Source organism: Callorhinus ursinus, unplaced genomic scaffold (genome assembly GCF_003265705.2).
Source record: "Callorhinus ursinus isolate GAN/ISIS: 27379988/994484 unplaced genomic scaffold, GSC_fseal_2.0 scaffold33, whole genome shotgun sequence".
Lineage (NCBI taxonomy): Eukaryota > Metazoa > Chordata > Mammalia > Carnivora > Otariidae > Callorhinus > Callorhinus ursinus.
Genome location: NW_027397095.1, coordinates 401,927 through 422,673, shown reverse-complemented (window position 1 = coordinate 422,673; position 20,747 = coordinate 401,927). Strand labels below are relative to the sequence as shown.

At 46.7% G+C, this 20,747-nt stretch overlaps 1 long non-coding RNA gene and 1 pseudogene across 1 annotated transcript; one reads left to right on the top strand and one right to left on the bottom strand.

Moving 5' to 3' along the window:
* The first annotated feature begins 1,119 nt into the window (after positions 1 to 1,119).
* LOC112809197 (U4 spliceosomal RNA) lies at positions 1,120 to 1,228 on the top strand (annotated as a pseudogene).
* Positions 1,229 to 8,483: 7,255 nt separating this feature from the next.
* On the bottom strand, positions 8,484 to 19,819 carry LOC141370367 (uncharacterized). Its single transcript, XR_012374356.1, has 3 exons — positions 19,727 to 19,819; positions 15,829 to 15,976; positions 8,484 to 14,559 (listed from the first exon to the last, which is right to left on the bottom strand). It is a non-coding gene; the product is annotated as an uncharacterized lncRNA (long non-coding RNA).
* Between the last annotated feature and the right edge of the window lie 928 nt (positions 19,820 to 20,747).

The following is a 20,747-nucleotide window of genomic DNA, read 5'->3' as shown; positions in this document are numbered from 1 at the left end:
GCCTGACTGTCTTTGGCATTTCCATATCTATGGGGATTCCCTGTATGTATGTTATTAAATTTGATTTTTCTCCTGTCAATCTGTCTCTTATTAATTTGATTCTTAATCCATCTAGAAGGACCCTTGAAGGAGAGGAAAATTCTTCCTCCCCAACACTGTCTTGTGGATGGCTGCCTTCTCGCTGTGTCCTTATGTGACTTTTTTTTTTTTAATGTGTGTGTAGAGAGAGATCTCTGGTGTCTCTTCCTCTTCTTATAAGGACACCAGTCCTACAGGATTAGGGCCGCAACCTTACGACCTCACTTAACCTTAATTACCTCCTTGAAGTTCCTATCTCCAAATATAGTCACCTTGGTAGTTAGGGCTTCAACATATGAATTTAAGAGGTTGGGGGGGGGACACACAATTCAGTGCATAACAGCATGGTGGAACACTCCCAGATGTCTGTTACGGTAACAATACCCACTTTGCTGCTGACGTTAACTGCCACCACCTAGACTCTATTCTTGGCTCCGTCCAACACGCTACAAACCAGACAGCCCAATTTAATGGCACCTACTTTTCACCGGCACCCTCGTCTGGACAGAACAGCTAGCCAAAGTGCTTTTGAAAGCATCTGATGCTTCATTCATCCACTAGTTTCTTGAGGCAAAGGTTACAGGACAAACACTTAAATTTCGTTGGAGGGCAAAGTTAGGGAGTGAGTGAGTAGATGCTCATGGGATCCAACACAGTATTCTCACGTTCAGAAGTTTTGAATCTCTTCCCCTACCTTATGCCAGTGGGTTCTAGCCCCTCAGTGCCATATATCACAGGGTAGCATGTGGTCCAGGTTTGCATTAGACAACCCAGGAAATAGAATCACGGCCTGCTACTTGAGCCCAGCACCAGTGAATAAAATTCATGAACGTCTACCAGTCATTCTGCATTTAACTCTCTCCCTTGATCAACCCTGCATCTCACTTCTGACCCCTGGATAACATGCCTTAAGCCAACTTAAAAGGATGACAGGATCTTTGGATGGTGGATATTATATCCTCCATGAGGTGACTCCTTCCCCTTTGCACACAAACACAGAATAAACAGCAATTACTGGCTCACACCATGAATTAAATGACCAGCTTTGCGCAGTGGCAGTATCGTAGCCAATGAGGTTTATCCGAGGCGCGATTATTGCTAAATGAATTAAATGACCATTGACTCCTCGATGGATTTGGAACAATCCCATCTTCACAGTATAAGCATATTTTCTTCTCTACTTGCGGAGGAAGGAGGGTTACAAGCAGTTGACTTCAATATTTATTGCCTCCCACAATGATTAGTGCAAGCTGATCATGATTCTACCATTCCTTTTGTCAGCAAATGGAAAAAAAAACCACCCACTGATCCAATCAGGACTAGTGAAATGTGAAAAGTACACTAGGGTGCCTCCAAGAAAGGTCTCTCTCCTAAGAAGTAAATACACAGAGGCGTGGTCCTTTTCTCCCCCGTGGACATTGTTCGGTCTAGTTATGACCCCTGGGGACTGCTGTAGCCATCTTGCCAAGAGCCGGACAATAATGAAGCCCCGTCCTGGAGGATGACAGATCTGAGGGAATCACAAAGAACTCGAGCTGGAGCTCTGTGTCTGGAGCCTGCTATACTTCTGGACTTCTTCCCCGATGTCACTGAAAAAAGGGAAGCTCTTGCTAAGTGTGTAACAGGTGTTTGAAATGCACACGTGCTTCGGGTGTCAGTGTGTGAGAGGCTATATCTTGCCCAACATAAATTATTTGAGTCGCTGAAGTCAACGCCATCCTTCAAACTGTCACTGATTTATTGAAGGAATTCAGTGAAAATAAATCAGATGGTGAAACTGAGGCTGAGGGAAGGGAGGTGAGTTGCTCAAGGTCACTTTGGAAGTTAGTAGCTGATAGAAGACTAGAACCCTGGTATTGGCCTGGGAGAGTCTGAAACTCTGCAGATATTCTAGGATTCTAATGAAGACCAGTAGGAATGAGAGAAAAGGTTCTTTAAATGACCGGATTTCAAAAGGCATCTCTCCAAATGGTTCTTCATGAGATATATTTTTCAAAGTATTCCTTCTCAAAGAATATATTGACTGGCAGGTGGCTTAGGAAAGGCAGTTGTCTCGGCTTGACACATCTCTGTGCCTGTCAGTCAGGACTCGGGGAGAGGGTGCTGTGGGCAGAGTAGTGGGCTTCGCTACCAAAGAGGCTCCATCGGTAAGGGACTGCTGCCCCCTCACCTCTCCCTTCCCTGACTAGATATCATTTTCCCTCAGCTCTCCTCCAGGCTGGAAACCTGACCTGTGAGGCATAACCAGAAACAGCCCAGGAGCTCTCTGGTCCAAGGCAACGGAGCACGACAGACACTCACTTGACTAAACTGTTGTATATCCACACAAATTCATCCAGTTCCAACTTTTCAGCCTGCGCAAACACAGCCTAAACCAAGAAACAGACTGCCATCTAGAGGTCATTTGTATCAGAGGGAAGACGATTCAAACGTAGTTGGCTGTGCTCCCACTTAGGCAAGTCCTTTTCCTATTAGGACCTAAATTTCCTTGCCTGTAAAATAAGGAGGTGGTCCCAGATCAGTGGTTCCCAAAGTCATCTCCACAAAGTGCCTATGCCTTTAGGGGTTCGTGATTACGGTTGCTCATCAGAATTGTCTATGATCTTTGACATTATATATGTGCCCATGCTTTACCCCTAAATATTCTGGTTCACTGAGCATGGAGCAGAGTCAGGGCCTGGACACATGTGTAAAACAAAAACAAAAAACAGGGGCGCCTGGGTGGTTCAGTCAGTTAAGCATCTGCCTTCGGCTCAGGTCATGAGCCCAGGGTCCTGGGATCAAGTCCCCACATTGGGTTCCCTACTCAGCAGGGGAGTCTGCTTCTCCCTCTCCCTCTGCCCCTGCTTGTGCTCTCTCTCTCTCTCTCAAATAAATAAATAAAATCTTAAAAAACAAAAAAACATTCCACAGGTGTTTCCAAAGTACTCCCATGTTAGAGATCTGTGATGTAGGTGGTGGTAAGTGCTTCTCTAACAATCTAACCAGGTTTCTCTCACTTCTGGGCTCTGGAAACCTCTAATATTCGAATGTGCATTGTGGATTTCCAATAGGTGTTAATAGCATTCAGCTTTCTCACAGGTGTTTGACCACAGAGCCAACAACTACTAATAGTTCAGACACACCAGCATTTCTCAGATCACGGTCAGGAAAACCCTAGATTGGTCACCTTGGGCTGCCAAAAAAAAAAAAAAAATACCATCAACTGGGGGGCTTAAACAACAGAAATGTACTTCTCGCAGTTCTGGAGGCTGGAAGTCCAAGATCAAGGTGCTGGCCAAATCAGTTCCTGGTGAGAACTCTCTTCCTGGCTGGTAGATGACTGTCTTCTAACTATGTCTTCCATGGCTTTTCCTCAATGTGTGTGGGCAGAGAGAGAGAGATCTCTCTTCCTCTTCTCATTAAGAACACCAATCCTATGGGATGAGAACTCCACCCTCATGACTTCATTTAACCTTAATTCCCTTCTAAAAGCCTTATCTCCAAATACAATCATGTTGGGGGTAGGGCTTCCACATATGAAATTGCGGGGGAGACACAAGTCAGGTTACAGTACTAGGAGGTATCCAAGACACTCTGGGTCTACACCTTAAGATTCTTAGTGAACTACTTTCTCTTGATGAGCCAATGGTCATGGTGTTAGGGAATTTCCTATGAGAAGACAGCATAAACTGACCCCACAGGGGTGTATTTTCAAAGTGTTCTGATTGCCTCTGATGAGAGATACTGCCAGAGAACAAAGTATTACTATGATGACCAACAGGAAACAATATTCTGAGCCTGCTCAAAATGCTAGTCCATATCACATTCTCACTTCTAACCTAGATGGAGCCAAGCCATGCCTTATTTATCATCACAAAGCAAAAAGGTTTACTGATCCCAGACAGTGGTCTAAAACCCTATTCCTGCATCTGGACTTTGCACAACACCCAAGTTGTGGGCTAGGTATTTATTTTCTCTTCTACTCTCCTAAAGGTAGACAGGAGATTCCCTTTATTTTTTCTGCCTCTTCGGGTACAAAGAGGGAAGGCTGAGTTGAAATTCCAACTCCTTACAAACTCACAGATGGTTCCTTTACACCCAGTGTTTGATTCAATGTTCACCATTATTAGATTAGAAGGGATTCATACACCTTGAGTAAGCTCATCTCCCACACATAGACATTGTTCTTATATATTAGCTCACGTCCTTTTATGAGTCTATGTTCTGTTTTTGAGACTCTGCTTTAATATTGGTTCATATTTCCACACACAGACTGTGTTGGATTGATTGCAAAGGCCACAGCAATTCCTCCCAGCCCTTTGTTCTGGGATTTGGCCACTCCTTCCATCAGGAAGTGGAGTCTATTTCTCTACCCTCTTGAACCTAGGCTGGCCTGTGACTTGCTTGACCTACAGAAGGCGGTGGAAGGGACACTGTGGGATTTCAGGGCCTCATCAAGGAGACTGTGAAGCTTCCATTCTTGTTCTCCTGGAGCCCTGAGACCTCCATGTCAAGAAGCCTGGGAGCCTAAATCTCCTGGGAGCTGTGAAATACAGAGACTCCCAAGCCACACTGTAACCGGAGCTACTGAGCAGGAGGCCAGGCTAGGCATATTCACCCCCGAGCCCCTGTCGAAAGCTACCCTGGAAAATCCTGACCGGTTATCTGGATCTGACACAAAGGAGCAAAGACTCTTGGCCCTGTGCTCTGCAGGGTCCCATATTGCTGGCAGCTGGGCAGTGACTCAGAGTTTTCCAGGAGGGCAGAGAGAAGACCCCAAACCCCAGCTTCATGTAAGCAGTCCACAAGCCCTCCTCAGGGTGGCGAGGTGCAGAGCTGGGGCCGGGTTCTCTCCATTACGTCCTCCAGCCAGCCTATTGCCATTTTCTGGACTCTTGCTCTCTGTCAAAGCTGTCCTGCAGGTTTACTCTCACCAGAACTCCATTTTATAAACGCATGCGTGAGTAGGCAGGGCTGAGAGGAAGGAAAGAGTAGGCATGGGGGTCAGCCCAGGCTCTGCCCTGCCTGAAACTCGGCCTTGACCCTCACATCCCAGGAGAGGCAGCCCTACCCATCTTGGCCCACAGGACCCGGTCGGCTCTGTTCTGGGGGCTCATGCTCGGGGTCATATCCCACTGAAGCCTCATGGTCTACCACCAACGGCTACATACACATCTTCTAGATGCCACGTGTCATCCCGATGGCACAAAGAGAGCACGTCCCAAATGAAAACGACTGAGGAAAAAATGAATACACTGGATGCATCGACAAGGTGGGATTGTGGCCGTGTTTTCTTTCTCCAACAATTCCCGTCCTTGCCTTTACTGTGAAGTTAAACTGCTGTTGAGGGTGTTGATTGGCCCAACACACGGGGAACTCTTTGGCGCTATCTACCAAAGCTACACACAGGCCTCCCCTGCGACCTAGCCATTGTAACTCCGAGTTCTCGAGACTTAACAGAAATACGTACAGCTGCTCAGGAAAAGCTGTGCGCGAGAACTGACTTTGTAGAGCCACAGGGAAGAAGCAGAGAGACTAGTCAGGAGGCTGTTAGAATCATCCAGGCGAGTGGTAAAGGGAGTCTGGACAAGGGTAGTTAACAGTGGGGACGCAATGAAGCCGTCCGAGTCTGGCTGTAGGTTGAAGGCAGAGCCGAGGATTTGCCGATGAAGTTAATGTGGGGCCTGAAAGAAACAGAGGAGTCAAGGAAGACACCAAGGCGTTTGTCTTGAGCAATAGAAAGGAAAGAATTACCCTTTACTAAGGAGGGGAAGACAGGGGAGGAGCAGGTTTAGGAGGGGGAAAAAAACAAAGGCTTGAATAAAACCTTCATGAATACTAAATAATTCCACTGATTTCAAAAAGTAAACCAATAAAATCAGTGAAACTAAGTTTCCCTTAAATGTTCCAATATATAAGCAATACATAAACTTAGTAAGAGCTCTACTTAAAATTCCAACTCCAAACCCATTACTTGATTACATATTTTCAACTGGAACATCAGGAGCCACATCATGTTTGGGCCAAGCTGTCGTGGGCATGCGGGAGGGCGGGCGACCTGCAGCATAATTTCCTAAACACACGTGATTTACAAAAGACACTGGAGTGTCATAGCCCTAACTAAACGATGCGTTATGTGCATACATGTGACTAGGATGTTCGAGAAGGTGATGTCATCATCAGAGTGGTAATTCAGCGTTGTGGGGTTGGTAATAGACTAAAGCAAATGCCTCTCGCAAAATCATATATAAATCCCTCGTTTTTACCTTTTCAACATCTGTGGAGATGACCGTATGATTTGGTCTCTTAATACAGCAAGTTCAGCGATTTCTTGACATCTAATCCTCATTATATTCCCTCATCGTGGTGCATCACTCTGAAAATGCTGTTCCAGATTATGATGGCTAATATTTGGGGTTTTCCCATTAATGTTGCAGGCAACATCTGCAGCCTGGGCGCCGGTAACCTCTGGCTGAGAGACGCATGAGTAAGCAGGAAAACGTGTCCACAGAGCCTCGCGCAAGGGGCGTCCAGAGGCCGAGAGTCCGCTAAGGAACTCCAAAGGGGGAGAGGCTGGCTGGGAAGGTGTGCACCTTGGGAGCCCGAGCTCCAAAACTTGGGGACCTTCCCCTCGCCCACCGCAGCTGGCTCCGCCCTCAACGCGGACGACGCCGGGCCCTGGGCTCCTCCCCTGGCCCCGCCCCTCGCCCGGCGTCCGCCCGGGGACCCTCGGCCTCGCTCCTCGAATCCCACCCCTCCTCCTCTCTCTAACGTTAGGCCCGCCTCTCCCCCCGCCCCCCCGGCCCCTCGGGCCCTCGGGCCCTCGGGCCCTCGCGCGCCTCAGCTCGCGGTGCGCCTGCGCACTGGCGGCCTTGTGGGCGGAGCCTCCGCCGCCGTCGGGTGCCGCCCATGACCCCGCCTGCCCCTGCCCTGGTCCCGCCCCCCCCGGTCCCGCCCCCGCGGAATGCACTGAGGCAGAGGCCTAGGAATGGCCCGATGGGTAGTAAGGCGACTTCGTGGTGTTTGGCAAGGACTAAAAGCAAATGCCTCAGGTAAAATCAGACCCACCGACCTAAAATAGGCCCAGTGGGGAATGGGTCACAGCCTCATGTTCTGTAACACAAGAGAGGATAATCAAAGGGACCCAAAGGGACACCAAGTTCCAGCTGCAGTTGGAGAAAAAGAAGTGATCTGCACTCTGGGTACCCCTGACCCTCTCAGCAGGAGAACGAGACGTTGCAGCTGGGGCCCCTCGAGACTGGATGGCAAGAACAGCACTGCTGGGGCGCCTGGGTGGCTCAAGTTGGTTAAGCATCTGCCTTTGGCTCAGGTCATGATCCTGGGGTCCTGCGATCGAGCCCCACATCCAGCTCCCTGCTCAGTGGAGAGCCTGCTTCTCCCTCTCTCTCTGCCTGCCACTCTGCCTGCTTGTGCTATCTCTCTGTCAAATAAATAAATAAAATCTTTGAGAAAAAAAAAAAAAGAACAGCACTGCTGACACCTGCGCCTGAAGTCTTTATGGAACCCCAGGGAGAGCCCTGTGCCCCACCACCCTCTGTAGTTATAGACAGAACAGCCTGCCACAGGCTTGCTCTCCTTTCCCTGGGACCATAAGGATAAAGCTATTGGTTGGGATTTTTTTTGGGGGGGGAGATTTTATTTTAAAGTAACCTCTACACCCAATGTGGGGCTCTAACTCAACCCTGAGATCAAGAGTCGCAGGCTCTACAGACTAAGCCAGCCAAGCAGCCCTGCTGAGATGTTTAAACCATGGTAAGCTGCGGGGGAGACATGCAGTTCTAGTTAACTGGAAATTTTGTACAAAAACTGCAACACTATTGGTATGTTTAAAAAACAAACTGCCAAAAAACTCTTCTACCCACCTAACTGATTTAATTCTGCTATTAACAAAGCCTTTATAAGACCTCGTGGTGTGGTGTAAGGAAAGATGCCTGCGATGCAAGGGACCAAGATTCTATTGCTGGCTTCACCAGGAATTAACTGTGGGCTTGCTGCTTCTAGTTTGGGTCGGGGGGACTGATCTCCTGTACAATCATGCTGGTCATGCTACCTCTGCCTTACCCTTGGGAGTATCAGGAAATTCCCCTACTGCTTCCACAATCCCCAGATAGGTGCTTATGGCCCGCAGGAAGTGCTAAAAGGACCACTTTTCATAGGAAGGTATTACATTACCTAATAATTTTAGGGGAATACTTTTGTAATCAAAGGGTAGAGCTTAACAAAAAGAGGGACGAGACCCCGCTCCCCTGCCACCAAGATCCTGTTGTTAATGTGTCAAATTCTATAGCTCCGAGCCCTGCCCTGGTTCAGGCGATGGCCCACGTAGCAGAGTCACAGCTTTGCTCATGCTGGCGTTCATTGTGAATAATAAAAATCTACAAGTGAGATTTTCTGAAGCAAATACATTTTATTGGAAGGACACAAGTATTTCACAAAATGCAAGAACCTTAAGCAACAAACACATTTTAAAGACAGAAATGAGGATAGCTCAGGGAAACTCAACAGTATGCCTTCTGATTACATTCTCTGCAGTGAAAGAATATTAGTGAGCCTTTTCAAGATATCACCCATTCTCTCTCTCCCTTCTTTTTTAAAGATTTTTAAGTAATCTCTATACCCAGTGTGGGGCTCGAACATAATGACCCTGAGATCAAGAGTCACATGCTCTACCGACCGAGCCAGCCAGGCGCCCCCAAGGATGAGATACCACTCATTCTTGGGGCCTAGTCCCAAACTCTAAATATAACAAAAGTACCATTGGCTCCACTCTGATAAGGTGAAAAGTATGAAACCAAGTAGCTATGGCCAGGGAACTCAGCCACACAGTAGACAGAAGGGTGGGGGCCAGGTGCCGAGGAAAGTGCTTACTGGGGAGATCCGGCGGCCCGAGACTAGTGCCCTCCACCCTGCACAATACAAATACAGTACACAATACAAATACGGTACCCATACACACTTTGACATGTTCTCATATACAAAATATTTTGAAAGATTTCTTGCGTAGGCACAAAAGCACAATTGCAAACCATGGAGACAACCCCAAATCCAGGCCGATCCCAAAGTCACATTAACCCCAAGTCAATTTCTGGTCACATGACAAACAGCGGACGGCCCAGGGCTGCTCCTCGAGTCCAAGTCTTCCAGGTGAAGTTCACGGCTTCTGTGGAACTGCTGTGTTTCAATGAAATGGAAAACCTTACGGACTAAAGGTCATCCTCATACGTCGCCAGGGCAAATGCCACATGTAAATGGAACAATACAGACAAAACAATAATACAGAAGCAGTAATTTCCCATTTCCCTGTACAGAAACTTCCTTCCTTCCCCTTCAGTTTGCAGTCCAAAAACATTCGAGGGGAGCACTCATCTGTAATTATGGGAGGGTTTTTTTTTTTTCAATTTCTTTTATTTTATTTTAAGCGGCCTCGGGGAGCCCAACACGGGGCCTGAACTCACAACCCTGGGATCAAGACGTGAGCTAAGATCAACAGTTGGATGCACAACCAGCTGAGCCACCCAGGCGCCCCTTTCTTTACTGTTTTTTTAAACCACTTTATTGAGGTATGAAGGTATGTGATTGACATACAACAAGCCGTACATATTTAATGTATGCAACTTAATGAGTTCAGAGATCGGTATACATACATGAACCGTCACCATAACCCATGCCATAAACATAGCCATCCCCTCCAAAGCTTCATTCCACCTTCAGTAATTAGTATTACTTTTTTGGACTAAGAAGATGACAGAAGGTAGAAGATCTACCCTCTTAGCAAATGTTTCAGTATGCGTCTCCTCTGAGCTCTGGAGGAGAAGCCTGGTGTCCGGTTCCTGCCGTTAACCATGTTCCTCATCCTGTGGGTCAGCACCCCGAGGGCACAACCTATAGTCTTTGAGCAGATAGAAGACTGGTGTCTCCAACGGGCCTTTCAGCATTCTGTAAGGCGCCTGTGTCTGACTAATGGGGGGGGGGGGCTGGTTGAGGCAATCAGTGAATCTCCTCAGGAGTCACTGAACACAGCCCACTGCTATTCTTTTCTGAAGCTGCTCAGAAGCAGTACAGTAGGTCTGCATGTGAATAAAAGACAGGGGAAGCTCAGAAGGCCAACCCGAATCTAAACTGAGGGGCAGCCTGCTTGGCAGCAGTCTAATCCACGTGCTGCGCTCCTGGAGTCAGCAGGATGGGCAGAGGGGGTAAACCCAAACCCAGAGGGAGCTAGAGGGCATCACTTCAATGATCCGAGAGTGCACACATTTTGCACGTTCTTCCCACCCATTCTGAGAAGCCCCCACCCTAGAGCTCTATAACACACAGAGGATCCGAGTCCTCCCCCCTGACCAAGTATTCTTATCAGGTCCTGTGTATCGCAAGACAGACAGATCACCCCTCTGCTCCTCCAGGGCACTCGAGAAAGGGAGGGTATGAGAGGAACAGTACAGCTCAACTTGCCAGTGGAGAGCTGACATCAGCATATCAACTTACACCCGTCCCTAAACAAGGTTTGTGGTTTCAATCCTCATTGGAGTGGGCTCTGTGGGATCAGAGAGGGCTCCCCCTGAGAACACAGCCTGCACAAGCAGGCTAGAGGAGAAGCAGTTGCTCATACTTATGAACCGTCCCTTGGGTGCTGTTGGCACCAAGTGCTCTTGAGGGAGTTCTCTGCGTGGCCTCACTAACTCTGGCCAGTGCTCGGGACTCACCAGTCGGGGGAGGGTGCAGTTACCAAGGAGACCTGGTATCTCCTGGTAGCCTGTCGTAAAGGCATACAAAATAAGAAATAAAAGTTAAATGATCCTGGTTCAAAGGAGGCCAAGGACTTCCCCCCCCCCCCCCGCTTCCCTTTTCTGAGAACACTGACTTCAGAAAACTTCTCAATGTGAGTTCTTGGTCTCTTTGCACAGTAGGCAAATCTTTTTCAGAAGCTAGGTAAGCCTCTGGCAATTGTGCAACCCAGGAAGGTGTCCACAAGGGCCCTGCAGGGCCTGAGAGCGAGGTAAAGGGGGAGCAACTTGAGCAGTTGAAACAGAAAGCTCAGCTACACCCTCCCGCAAAACAGAGAGGGGCATGAACACCACGGACAGCGCCCAGGAGCCAACAAAGAAGGTCTCCCGGGAACAAAATGAGCATAAGCCACAGCAGTTCCTCCTCAGAAGGGCCTCAGGTCACTGCTGACGGGCAACGAGACAGCGGGGTGAGGGGCTCACTCCCGCCCGAGGCCTTTGTTCAGAGGCCTACGGTAACACAGAGTTAAAATGAGACAGCATAACCTGCGCGCACAGGCAAAACCATTCATTTGTAAAATGGAAAATGACCCTCTCTTGTCCGAATGAATGTCTCAACTCGATGAGACAGTCATAGTTTCTCACATCCTATCCCCCAATGTCCCATGTCTTCTGTCCCCCCAGCTCTGCTGCCCCAAAGGTAGTGTGGGAGAATGGAGAAAGGCAGGAGACACACCCCCGAGCCCACAAGGCCCAGCACAACTTCCACACCGAGTCCCTCGTCCTCCCCACTGTCGAGGCTCCCTACGCCCTCAGAGTGCACTCATAACCCTGCTGGACCCCGGATTTCCCTGATCAAGAGAAATCAAGAACCTGAAATGGGGAAACAGTAACAGCCCTCCCCTCCTCAAATTGCAACCCCCACTGATCCTCTCACCCCTCTGGTAGCTTCAGTACAACGCCCTCCTCCTTGAGAGTGCAGGCAAGATCCCCTTGAGGCAATGCCATCGCCTCCCAAGAGAGGACCAAAATGGCAGAGGGGTCAGACGACCAAGGGGCAACGCATTCTAGCAGATAAATAAGGGAAGGGACGCCTGCAGCCTGTGGGTATAGCTCTCCTCAGCAAAAGAAATAGGAGGGTTCAATCCTCCAGCCTGGAGACCTGACCCCGGAGGTTCCTGGACATCCAGGTTCACCTGCAAAAGCCCAGGAGAATCGAAATGTCCCCTGGCTCACGTAAGTTTCATTGACAGCGCCCATGAGCTGCTTGTCTTCCCACCAATGTGCAGAGTATACTCAGCAGAAGAGTGTAGGAAGCTAATATGGAAATGGGCTTGGACAGAATTCCAACCACATTCCCAGACACAAAATCTGGATTCCTGATGATCCCTAACATGCCATTGCTGTGCACAGTGGACATTCTTCTGTTCAATACCTTTGTGTCAGAGCACAGAAGCCTGACAACCGGCCGGGGCCAATTTCTTCCCTGCGACCCACTATTTCCCATGCCCCAGATGCTGCCATTGCCAGCCAGTATGCACTTTCTGTAGAAATTTAACAAGGCACTTTGAGCCATGGGAACGTCGAGGGAAGAAGTGTCTGGCCAGTGTATGAAAGAACATGCCAGCAACAGCAGGTCACTTTCATTAATCTCTCCTTGAGAACACAGGTCACTATCAGTATGAAAGACTGAGCAGTCAAGTCAACCACGTCCGATCAGTCGCCAGAAACAACAGCAACTGCCTCTAAGAAGACTCCCTCGGATTACCGTTCTAGAAAACAGTAGAGAAGGGTGAAGGGCCACCATTCCTTGAGCCACTTTTCACAGGCTAAGGCAGCGCACAGAGAGAAACAAAGCCTTCCCCAGGAGCAAAGTCCCAAATTCTCAGGGAAGCTGGACAAATAAGGAACAGACCCCGTCATAAAAAATCTCATCTTTTCACATTCAGCAAAGTGCATTGTTGTCTTTTGTCCTCCAGCTATGCTGATCCTAAGCAGTGCCAGCGACGGGGAAGTAGGCAGAAGACAAACTTTGAGCGCACAAAGTCCAGTACAGGGAACCATATCCCCCTGTCTGCTTTTTCCCCGCGCTCTGGGAGCAGCTCTACAAAAGGGAAGGCCACTCTTCCCCAGCCCTCTCCCCATCTCCTGAAGGAAGGACCACATCTAGTCAGTCATTCCTTCTCTCCTGATCAGAGAACCCCCTCCCCGATCCCCATCTCCTGAAGGAAGGACCATATCTAGTCAGCCATTCCATCTCTCCCGGTGGCTGCTCAACAGTTAGAAATAGAACTACTATATGTTCCAGGCATCCCACGTCTCGATATTCATAGAAAGGAAATGAAGCCACTATCCCAAAGAGATATCTGCACCCCAGTGTTCACTGCAGCATTATTCACAATAGCTAAGACATGGAAGCAACCTCAGCATCCATCAACGAGATAAATGGATAAGAAAAATGTGGTCTATATATACAGTGAAATATGATTCAGCCATCAAAAAGTTTACATATAACAGGGAACCAGTATAGTAAGGAATACACTCCATTTCAAAGGCCTTGCCTTAAAGGGTTCAATAGCCATCCTCTTTCCATCACCCACAGAAATCAGAGGAATGAAAAAAAACACTTAAGGCAGACACAAGTTTGACATGGGATACTTCACACCATGAATTTAGAGCACATTAACATTCCCGCTGCCGGGGAGACATGCGCTGAGTACAGGCCTCCTGAGGCAGGTGATGTGGCTGGTCCAGGAATGGACTCGTGGGAAAGAACAAAGCCGGATCCCACCTTCAATTCTGAGGAGGGTCACCTTCTCTTTCCCTGAGAGTCCTGGCTTTGAGAATGCCACCAGAGAGAGAGTCACCCTTTCGGAATTAGTTTTAAGTGACTTATTTTTAAGTACCAGTACTCAGCAGATTTTCCCATAAACCATTCATTTAGATCTTCCCCAGCCCTCCCCCCCACCCCCAGTGAAATGACCCAAGATGATTCTGAGGGGCAGTGGGCACAAGTGTGTGTGGAGGGGGAAGGAGGCATCACAGTCGTTCAATTGTACAACGGCTTCTGACAAGCAAATAAGCCAGTCTTGGTCCCCATCACGTCACCTGGTAAAGGAACATGGGTTTGGGTACAGGTTTTGCTAAGTACCTCAGACCTCGGGTTTTTATCTTCCACGGCTTTAATGTGACCAATCACAGAGATAAATAAAAGGTCTTTAAAATGTCAACATGTTCTATAAAGGCTACATACGTTAGTGGCTAATCACAAAGAAATGTGGGGGTTTCTTGATCTTTGGTGAGCACACATCAGGCTCTGTGATGCCACCTTCTGGATTAAACCAGTGCTAATAAAGCAACCGAGGAATCAGAGGGCTCTGTGAACCTAAAGGTCAGGAGGGTCTTTGAATGCACCCTAGCGTAAGTCATAGTTACACTTAACACTCTCCCGCCCGACTGTCAAAAGCCTTCACCTGATTTTCAACCAATTACCTAGTGCCCAGAAAAGAAGTAACTGCATACAGGGAAGGAAAGAGAGGAGACCTTTTCGGCACTGCCAGTCAACAAGCACCCTGCAGCCCCAACTTGACGCTGAGCCACGTCAGCTTCAATGTAAAACGTCCAAGTGGGTCACAAAAGGCCGCAGCTCAGAGCAAGGCAAAGTCTGCATTGTGGGGCAAACTCCTGGCATCATAGCAGAATTAAAGACGTTGATTTCCAGAGAGATGCCCAATACTCTCTGAGGGTATTGCTGGCCCTGTGAAAGGAAACAAACACTAAGCTGAAATTATGGCAAAAGTCTATAAAGAAATGAAGTGGGAGTGGGGTCTGGACAGGTAGGGAGAGGGGCTAAACCAAGCCATAATGTTCTGCTCCAATATATGGCTTCTGGGAACGGTGGCCTAATTCCTTCAGTACCTCCTATGTGCCGAGCACTTACTAAAGATTATCACACTTGATTTTCACAACATCCCTGGTACCAAGGTGGGATCCCCACTGTGCAGATGGAGAGGCTGAGGCTCAAAGATGAGAGTAAGAAAGAGCCAAGGGTCTTTCAGACTCAGATACTAGAAATTCATTGTGAATGAACCACAATGGGTGGTCTCGGCAACATCTGCAAAGCAAATGAGGAACATCTACAAGGCCAAAAAAAAAAAAAATTAGCTAACAAATATTTAAGGAAGTATTGACCTACATATTCCTCGAATTGTTAACCTATGCTTCCAGGACCGCTGCCAAATAAATGCCTGCCCGCCCACCCACCCATAGTAGGGGTAGACTGGCAGATTGTAAATCTCTAGCCCCCACTTGGGGTACAGGACTCATCTTTTCCCCTTTCCTAGATAGAGCTGGATTTAACTGCATTCAGATCCATGATAAAAAATTACATTTGTACCTGAAAACGAAACAAAACAAAACAAAACAAAACACCTGAGCAGTGCTCCCACAATCTCTGGATTCCTGAAGTTTGTTTCTGACAATCCCATCCAGTCCCTCCTCCTTCTGCATTGCATTACAAGTTTTCCAAAAGGCTAAAAAGATCAAAACTGTGATGTGAGAACATCGAGATCAGGTTTGTTTGAAATCTGACATTCTGATAAAGTCCACATGTCCCTAAGAGTGGCACCCAACAGTAACCAGAGGAACACAAATAAGGATTGGAAAAGATGCCACGGACCAATTAAAAAAATTGATCAGAGACACAGAGTCTCTACCACAGAGTTAATAAGTAGCACCCAGGGAGTGACCCTGCCATTGTGGGAAGTTCCAACCTTAAGAGACTCAGGGAAGGCATTTCAACAACATCGTAAATAATGATACAACGGACAGGAGGCAGGTGCTATTCCCCACCCAACACCTGTGGCCTCACACAGCATAAGGTTGCACTTACCTTATGGCTGGTCTTGACTACTGGGTCTAGGTCCTCTCCTCTCACTACAGGCCTATAAGCTGACCAGGACTGGATTTCTCCATCACAGATCCTGAAGGAGTTAGAGTGATTATACAAATCTACAAAGAGACTTACCTGTGAGAGGTCAGCTTAGCACCACTGCAGGAAAATTAGGTAACTTGGAAACTCATAAGATGAGTGGATGGGGGCAAACGTCCTCTTTCCCTTATCCAGAGGAATTTCTGAAAGTGGTTGGTGGGGCCAGAGCACCCAATCATGCAGCCTGTGTGAGGTAGGCCAAAAGAGTGAAAGATAATGTAAGCCAGGAACTGCATGAGTCAAACCACAAGATAAGATTGCTGCTTTAGGGGCCGATTGTCCCCTCAAGAGGAACCATAGTTCATCCCGTTTTAATCAAACATCATAGGGGAATTATTAAATAGTATGTTGAGAGTTATCACCAGTTATTTCCTAGAAGGGGGGGAGGTCTCAGAACTCCATTTTTTTCTCTTCAGTAATAAGGCAATTGACTCATACGAAATTGTGGGTAACAAACCCTTGGAATGGGTTGTGGCGTTCTCACTTTGTTACCAATTCCTGACAATTATATAGCATGCAAGATTATGGGTAACAAATCATTCAAATGGGTTTTGTGTCCTACTTAATAGACCATGAAATGCACATTATACAACCTTGTTGTTATACTAGTCTTAGTAACTGGTAACACAGTAAGATCAAAAACCGCTAAAACTAAAAATGAGCTGCTTTAATTCAGAACAGTTTCACAAAGAATTTCATACATTACATAATGTCACTACCATCTGACATTGAACATAGGTCTTTGAGGAGGAAATACTGGGAAAACACTGGACATCTGGTAATATATAGATTGGGGAAGCTGCTCCTAATTTGCAAGTATGCCCCCTGGGATTTTAGGGACAATGGGCATGTAATAAAAGCACCTTCATTCCCCACTTAGATGTTGTTCAAGATCTAGGACTCTGTCTCAAAAGTCAGGATTGGTGAGACTAGTTAAGTGTCCCAGTTCCTGAAGTCTGCTTTCCTGTCAGTACCAATGACAGATAAAGTAAAACCCAAATACCAGCAATGAATCTTTCAGGTGTCTAAATGTAATCAAGGTACCTTTAGAGATCTTCAGTGTTCCACCAATATGAGCCATTAAATTATTTCTACGTGAGTTAATATATATAATTCAAGTCAATACCAAGAACTGACTTATTAGCAAAAAGGCTAATAAGGCAAACTCAACTATCACCATTATCAAAAGGAAGGAACTGTTTTACTTAAGACCAAGTATCAGGTTCCTCGCAGGGATTAGGGTCCTCGGGGTTTTGAGCAAAACACCAACTTTCCTTTCAGTTAATTCTCCCCTTGAATACACTATTAGATGTCACACACGGAGGCATGAGTGTAAATAGGCAGGCACTGACTAGTACGCCAGTATGCTAGCACTGAGGCATTAAGGCACAGTCAGCTCTTGTAGCTAAAGAGGCAGGGACAACATCCTCTGTTACTGGGGCGGGGCGGGGCGGGGCGGGGTGGGGTGGAGGGAGAGCACCAAGTCCAGTCTAGCCCAGGACCTCAAACAAGAAGGATTGGAGTTGTCCTGGACCAGACTGCTCAGGACATAAACTGGCATATCCCCCTTGTTTGTAAATAGAAACTACACAAGTAATTTTTTCTATGGGAGAACACCTGGGAAGGAGCACGTAAGCCAACATTTAAAGAAATAACAATATGTCACATGCACAATTACAGTTCTAAAATAATATTCAAATGTATGCAGGAACGACCAGCAAGGGCCATTCACTTCTAGGGAACAGAGAACACCCATTCTGGGGGTGAATTTCCTTCTAAGTCAATTGAAAATGCTCCACGATTTTCAAAGGAAACGCACTAAAGGCTAAGAACAGAACTGAACTAAATGAAGTTGATAATCAACATGTAATTATTGCGAGAAATAAAATCCCAGAAGGATCTAAACGACTTCCGGGGATGGCCGGTGACAGGCACTTCCGGGAATTCACTGTCGTCAAATAACAACCGCTCAGTCAGATGGGCAATATCTGTTATTTTTTACATTTTAAACAAAACTTTTTCTTTATTTTAAGTAGAACTATGAAATAAAAGACACAGGACTCGTTTTTTTTTACACATAGAAACGTTTTAATAGTAAAATAAAGAAAAGTTGGGCTACCGGACCGCCGGAAGCCAGTAACTGTCGTAAAGCAAGAAGCATAAAGATCATTAGAACCATCGTTTCCTCATTTGTAAATTGAAAATAACGTGAAAATGTTTAACACAAAGCTTATGAAAAAGCCTGGACCCAACATTTAATAGAATAAAGCGATACCAGACACAATTCTTCTGTAAAACAAAATCCCACACTCTGTTCACGGCTGGCGTTGGAGAGTTAAAAGCATTCGCTGTCATAAAACGTCAAGGACTTAGCCAACTGATTACAATTACTGCATTGTAACTCGAAAGTGCCTCAAAACCTTTATTACTATTATTATTTAAGATTTTATTTTTAAGCAATCTGTACACCTAACCCGGAAATCAAGAGTCACAGTCTCCGCCCACTGAGCCCGCCCGGCGCCCCTCAAAATGTTCACTTTTCAGAAAATTTATCAATAGGGAACAAGACCAGAATTTAACAAAATAAATCAGGCTAAACATGCAATTATATTCTAAACTTAAGGCACTCAATTAACTGAGACGTTAAATTACTCCCCTGTAAATTGAAGTTTACACCAAACCATTTAAAGGAAATATGAAAGGAGCGCCAGGATCAAAACGGAATGGAATGTATTAAGATAAACATGTAAAATTAAATGCCAAAACAGTGCTCAGTCTTGGCTAGCAAGAGCGGCTAAGGGATATTCAGAGTGTAAAACTTCCAAGTGTCCGGCCGGACAATTTATTCCCAAAAGCGCACACTGAGAATACTTTCATTTGGAGAAGAGTTGTGAAACACAGCCGAAATAAAAATTAAACAAACTCGAATACTGCAATGTTGCGATATCATAGGGGAAAAAAAGAACCCCACCGCCGTTACAGTATAAAATAAAACAAGAAATAGGACCCCCGCGGGCATGATTCCCATCAGGGACTTAAAGCAACAAGGTCTTGCCAACCAAACCGCTATTTCTCTTACTCGAAAACTGTAAATAACACTTTTTTTTTTTTAATGGAAAACACACGAAAAGCTTCCGGACCACTTTTGGTTGAATACAATGATATTAAATACACAAATACATCACATAAAAATGCAGCGTTCAACGATGAAATTCCCAGTGGTCAGTGAAACGATCCCCGAGCCGCTCAAGCGGCTATTGACTCATTTTCACGTTAGAATTATCAGGATCCCCCCCCCGCCCCTTTTAGGCAACATATGAAGAAGACCATTCCAAATTTTAACCAAATCATATTAAACAAGCAGTCATGTTGTTAAATTAAAGACAAAACTGCGCTCAAAGGCAGGCATCGGCTGTCCTGATCACACACATGCCCCTCGGGGCCTTACTTTCCTTTCTTTCAGATCGAAACTCACAGAAATTCTGTCACTAAGATACTTCACGAAAATGGCCAAGGCCAAGATTTAAACAATCCCCAGTGACAATATCCACCCAACAACACTGTAAAATAAAAAGCAAAATCAGCTCCCTGGCGGCCAATGGCCGTTCACGCTCTCCTGGACCCACGCAGGCTCAGCCGACCGCACCATTTTTCTTCATTTTTAAGTTGCAAACGCCACAAAACATGAAGACCGCGAATGGTGGGGGGGTTCAAGACCCACATTTAAACAAACAAGATGATCGGAAAGACTCGTCGTGTTGTTACCTAAAGCACAACACCGCGCCCAATGGCCGCTAACGGGCCTTCCCTTGTCATCGGTCCAGAAGCCCATGAGACACACCTGTCAAAGCCCATTAGGACACACCATGTATCCGCTTCTCTTGAAATCACACTTACACACAGCCAATTATGAAATAAAGTAAATTAAACTTACATTTTTTGAGATCGCAGAAAAGGTAACCGCCATTTTCCGTAATCCCTGAGTGGAACCATCCACGGAAGCCACCTTGTACAATCCAGATTTTAATGGAAACGCGCCTGGTCACGTGGTAGAGCCTCTTTACCCGCCTTTCTATGTATGGCCCCGCCCTCAAACGTCATCATTGGAGGGCCTGCGACGATTGACAGGCAGACTGTCCACTCTCTTCAGGTCTATGAGTAGAAACTGCCATATCTCCAGGTCCAGCTCATATTGTTGTCTTTCTACATCTATGTCCATCCCTCAATGCCTAACTCCCCCAAGTTAGTCCTTTGCCTTTTCCTTTGGTTTTAGTCATCTCCGACTTTGGAAATCTTGCTAACAAGAGTTGATCCCCATCTAGTTCAATTGCATCCTCTTCCAGGAAGCCTTCCGTGCTTTACTCCTCCCATCCCTGGAGGTCGATTGTCAGTTCTTCTTTGCTATTAGATATGGACATGAAGAAACATTCGAGCCGAGAAGCAGGGGAATCGTGTGGGCTTTGCGATCAGACAGTCCTGGGCTGGACACAGTGTGAAGGATCCAAGGTCTGCACCTGGAATTTTGGTGAAGTCAGTTAAGGCTGCAGAAATCTGGGGTAAGTCCAGGCAAAAGCTGACAATAAGGTAACTCACAGGAGCCTCCCAGGATTCATCCCAGCAATAAATTCAAACAACTCCCAGCCACCCTTTTCAGGATTTTCACATCCTTTCCACCCTTTCTCTCCAGGGAAATCTTGCCATCTCTTGGAGGCTCAGGCATAACTCAGTTCTCTTATTCCTTCTCTGATGTCATGTTCCCTCCTCCAATCCCAAGAAAAGTCATTTCTTTTGTTGCTATAGGATGAAACATAAAGGGACTCCGGATCTCTGCTGCGAAGGTCACTAAGTTTCACGATTATTCAAGGTGAGACCGGAGGTCCACTTCTTCTCAGGAGGCTATCTGCTGAGTAATTTTTGCAGCCGCTCTCCATTTGTGAGTTGTGCGAGCTGGGAGG